The following is a 6,000-nucleotide window of genomic DNA, read 5'->3' as shown; positions in this document are numbered from 1 at the left end:
TTTTCATGATGATTACTTTACCTGGACACATTGCAGTTTGTCAATGTCACAGTTTAAATTGTGATGCCTAGATTCAGTCAAAAGGAGTCATTTCATGATGGAGGTGGCTGGAAAAGCCTGAACTTACTTCCTATCATTAACATAACAAATATACAGTGACATATAGATCAATTTCCTCCAAAAGGGACCTGAGAACTAGGTGAATACCTTCTCCACAACAAAGGGACCATATCGAGATGCATTTCAACACGCCCTCAACAACAGGAACATATATCAAGAATGACTCAGGTGGTATAGACAACCACAAAGATTCTACAGACAACGAAGATCTAGGGTAGAGTTGAAGCAGAAAGATCATCCTCTAAACATGGCCACTCCTTCAAGACTGATAGAGTTAAGTTTGGTCTAATATACAGAAACATACACAGAGAGACACACAAAATGAGGAAACAATGAAATATTTCAAAATGAAAGAACAAGACAAAACTCAAAAACAGATGTTAATGATATAGAGATAAGTAATCTACCTGATAAAGAATTCAAAGTAGTGATCATAAAGATGCTCACAAAACTCAAGAGAAGAATGGATGAACATAATAAGTGCTTCAACAAAAAGAAAATATAAGAGAGAAACATTCAGAGCTGAAGAATACAGTAACTGAAAAGAAAACTATGCTAGAGGGAATCAACAGCAATTTAGATGATAAAGAGGAACAGATCAGGGATCTGGAAGACAGGTTAGTAGAAATCACTGAATCAGAGCAGCCAAAGGGAAAAATATTTTTTTTTATGAGAATTGTTTGAGGAACCTCTCTAACAACATCAAGCATACCAATATTCACATTGTAGCAGCCACAGAGAAATAAGAAGAAAACCTATTTGAAGAAATAATGACAGAAAACTTCCCTAACCTGGGAAAGAAAACAGACATCCAGATCATGGAATCAAAGAGATTTTCAAAAAAGAGGAACCCAAAGAAATCTACACCAAGACACATTATAATTAAAATATCAAAAGTTAAATATAAAGAAAGAATTTAAAAGCAGCAAGAAGAAAAAAATATGTTACATATATAAGTGAACCCCCCATAAGTCTATTAGCAAATTTCTTAGCAGAAACTGTGTGGGCCAAAAGGGAGTAGAATGATGTATTCAAAGTGCTGAAGGAAAAAGAAAAAAAAAAAAAAAAAAAAAAAAAAAACACTTACAACCAAGAATACAATATCTGGCAAAGTTATCATTCAGAATTGAAGGAGAGATAAAGCATTTCCCAGACAAGCAAAAACCAAATGCCTTCATCATCACTAAACCAGCATGACAAGAAATGTTAAAAGAACTGCTTTAAGTGGGGGAACATGTCATAACTAGAAATACGAAAATATATGAAAGAAAAAAAATCTCACTAGTAAAAACAAATATATGCTAAAGGAAGTAGAAAAACAGCTCATAAAGTTAGAATGAAGAGTTAAAGAAAAACTGTAGTAAAATAACTAAAACTACAATAAGTAGTTAAGGGATGCACAAAATTAAAAAAAATGATATAACTTATAATGTAAAATAATTAAATGTGGGGGGTAGTAAAAATTTAGTGTTTTAGAATGCATTTGAACTTAAGTGAGGATCAACTTAAAATACTCTGCTTTATATATAGATTGTTATATATGAACCTCATAGTAACCACAAAACCAAAGCCTATAATACATACACAAAAAGTAATGACAAAAAAATCCAAAGATAACAGTAAAGAAAATCATCAAACCCAAAGTGAAGAGACTAAAAGAAAAATAAATGAACAGAGAAGAACCACAAAAATAACCAGAAAAAGATTAACAACATGCGATAAGTATGTCCCTATCAATAATCACTTTAAATGAAATGGATTAATGCTCCAATCAAAAGACATAGGGTGACTTAATGCATAAAAAAAAAAAAGATAAAAAAAACAAAAACCAGGATCTCTCTATATGCTTTCCACAAGAGACTCACTTCAGATCTAAAGACACATGCAGGCTGAATGTAAAGGGATGCAAAAGAGATATTTCATGCAAATGGAAGCAAAATGAAATCTGGGGTATTAATATTTATATCAAATAAAATAGACTTTAAAACAACGATTGTAACAAAACACAAAGAAGGGTGTCACATATGATAAATTGGTCAATCCAACAAGAGGATATAACATAAATACTTATGTATCCATCATAGGAGCATCTAAATATATAAAGTAAATATCAACAGAAATAGAGGGAGAAAAAGACAGCATTGCAATAATAGCATTGAGATATAATTGCATTAAGTAAAGCCATATTATGCAATTGTTTTATTTAATAACAACAGGACTAATTATTTTTCCCATTAAATTTATACTTAGATGTTCCATTCACCATTCCAATTTGCCCAGATCCTTCTGGAGTCTACATACCATTCACGTTATTAACAAACTCTCTTATCTTTCTCTTATTGAAAGACTTGACAAAGTAAAGCATCAGGTTGAGGATTTGAACTCAGACATCTGAAATAAAATTAAATATTAATATCTTAATTATTATGTAACCTGAGCTTTTGTGATTCAACTTCTTTATCTGTACAATGGGGAAAGATCTGCTTGAGTGTTTAAGTTTTTTGCATTAGCACTCTCATTTGCATTACACTAGTCCAGGTCCTAATTTTCTTTAATTGCAACCTAACCCAGATTAGATCAATGAAAATCAGGTGTGAAACTTTCTCTTGAACAATTTGAGGTGAACCTATGGAGTACCTAAATCAGTAGGACATAAGCCAAGAAATAATGACCCTATATCTGCCAAAACAAATAGTAGGCCTGAGAATTAAGCCACCACAGCAGAAATAGAGTGTGAATAAGAAGGACTCCCTAGAAATATGTTTTAAGCTCCTAGATACAGGTGTATAAAGTGATTTTAATGCCTTATTTATTTATTGTTCTAGATAACATTGGCCAAGAAATTCTGTTTGTTATCTTAGCCAATTAAATTTCCTCTACTGTCAACCAAGATTTTACTTTGTGATTCATTCCACCCACTAAACTATCAGAAGTTATCATCTTCTATTCATCTCATAGAAAACTGCTTTCTCTTTATAAATATTATTTGTTTGGGAAATTTATTTTAGATTTTGAAAAGTGTATGTGTATACATACAGATACAGTTGAAATCTAATAATAAACATGCTCCTATGGAAACCACATGGAGATTAAGAATTGGAACCTCACCAATTCCTTTGCAGAATCCTCTCTACTGTATCTGTCTTATTCCTCTTCTCAAATAAACCTTATTTATAATTTAGTAATAGGTTTTTATCACTAAACAATACATTATTTACTTTTATTGAATAATTTATAGCTAAACTTTCTAGAGTTTTTGAGTTAAAATTTACATATAATAAAATTCACTCATGTTAAAATATGGTTCTGAGTTTAGATAAGTAAATCAAGTTACATCACAGTGATCACAATCAAGATTTAGAATAATTCTACCACCCCCAACATGTTTCCTCAAACTCCTCTGTAGTACACTACTCTCCATACACTCAGCCCATTGCAAACACAGAATATTCACCATCACTGTAGTTTACACTTTACAGACTTTTACATAAATAGAATTATATCATATTAAACTTTGAGTCTGGTTTATTTCTTATAGCATAAAGTGTGTGATATCCATAGTCACTACTGTAGTTGTATCATGAGTCTTGGAATTAGGTAATGTGAGTCTTTCAACAACCTTCTAATTGTTCTTTGCCAAAATTGTATTGTAATTATATTAACTTTGCAATTTCATATAAATTTTAGAATCATATGGTCTATTTCCATTAATTAAAATATTCTGGAACTTTGAGCTTGCTTTAAATGAATAGATACATTTGGGAGAATTGATTTCTTAACAATATTGAACTATCCAAGTCATAAACCTGATTTATCTCTCCATTTATTTATGTCTTCTTTGATTATGTTCAACAGTATTTTGTAGTTATTAGAATGATGACCTTGCACACACTTTGCCAAACTTATCATTAAGTATTTTTGGGTATTTGGTTCTAATTATAATGGTTCTATTAACAATAACTGTTCTATTATGGTTATTAATCTATTAATTTATTTTTATTGCAAATATACAGAAATACAATTAAATCTCATATTTAATTGTATATCAAAATTGTGTTCTACAGTCTTGCAGTAATCCTTGGTAGTTCCAATATATATTTTTTAGATATTTTGGGGGATTTACTTTGAAGACAATTATGCCATCTTCAAATAGATATAGTTTTTTCTTCTTTTCCAATCTATATGTTTTCATGTTACTTTCTTTCCTTATTGCTCTGGTTAAGACTTCTAGTGTGACAATGAATAGGCATGGTAACAACAAACGCTTTTGCCTTCTTATATACTGGGGAAAAACATTGAACTTTTTACCCATAACAAAAGGTAAAATGCAGTTTTTTTTTCCTGTTGATGTTTCTCCTCAGGTTGAAGATGTTCCCTTCTATTCCAATTTTGCCAAGAGTCTTACCATGAATGTGCCTTGAATTTGTCAAATGTTTATTTGCAGCTATTGCAGTAATATATATATATATATTCTTGTTCAGACAACTGATATGGCAAATTGTCTTAAGTATTTTCAAATGTGAAACCAACCTTACATTCCTGGAATAAACTCCACTTAGTCATGATGTAGCTGGCTCTCCATATATGTGGATTCCACATCCACTGATTCAACCAAGCTTGAATTGATACTATTCAAAAAAATCCCAGAAGTTCCAAAGAGCAAAACTTGAATTTGTTGAATGCCAGTAACTATTTACATAGCATTTTCATTGTATTAGTTATTATAAATAATCTAGAGTGATTGATACAGGGAACATATTGGTGATTGCCAGAGTTGGGGAGTGAATGGTTGGATGAAATGGGTAAAGGGGGTCAAAAGGTATAAAATTCCACACACACACTACTACATATAAAATAGACAACCAACAAGGATCTACTGTATAGCACAGGGAACTATACTCAATATTTTATAATAACTTATAAAGGAAAATAATCTGAATAATTGAATCACTGTGCTATACACCTGAAACTAACATGACATTGAAATTCAACTATACTTCAATAAAATAAAATTTTAAAAAAGGTATAAACTTCCAGTTGTAAGTCATGGGGGTGCAATGCATAGAAAGGTGGCTATCATTAATAATACTATATTATTGCAAGTATTATTATTCAAGTATTGCGTATTTGAAAGTTGCTAAGAAAGTAGATCTTAAAAGTTTTCATCATGAGTAAAAATGTGTAACCATGTGAGGTGACAGATGTTAATACTGTAGTAATCATTTTGCAACTTATACAAATATCAAATCATTACGTTGTATATCTGAAACTGGTAAGTTGTATGTTAATTATATCTCAATTAAAATTTTTGAAAAAACAAAATGGTAACTATAAGAAGTGATGGATATAATTTGCTTGATTGTGGTGATTATTTCACAAGGTGTACATATATCAAAACATCAAGTTGTACAACTTACATATAATTTTTGTCAATTAAACCTTAATAAAGCTGGAAAAAAGAAAACTGCTTCAGGATTTATATGGTAATGAAATGGAACAAAATAACCAAGAGAATGTTGAATATGATCACACATTATCTGTGTATTTTAGTTTAAGAAATGATGTATTAATGCAAAAGAGTGAAAATAATAGAGAAAACAGACTGACACATAAGTATTCACCTAATTATAATAAATATGAAACTTTGCTGCAAGGTAAGGGTACATTTTTCAGGAATGGGTGCTTGTCCATATAGAAACAAGTATTGATCTTGAGCATCCATACCTCACTTCATACAGCATAAAAATTCCAGATGTGTAGTACGTCTAAATATAATAGGTAAAAATTATTCTGAATATAAAATAAAAATTATGAAGCTTTTAGAGAATTATGTTAATAAACTTAGACTAGGAGATGGTTCCTTAAGTAGGACAATCATAA

Source organism: Hyperoodon ampullatus, assembly GCF_949752795.1.
Source record: "Hyperoodon ampullatus genome assembly, chromosome: 15".
In the NCBI taxonomy this organism is placed as follows: Eukaryota; Metazoa; Chordata; class Mammalia; order Artiodactyla; family Ziphiidae; genus Hyperoodon; species Hyperoodon ampullatus.
The sequence above is the reverse complement of the archived record's forward strand: the minus strand, read 5'-3'. Positions refer to the sequence as shown.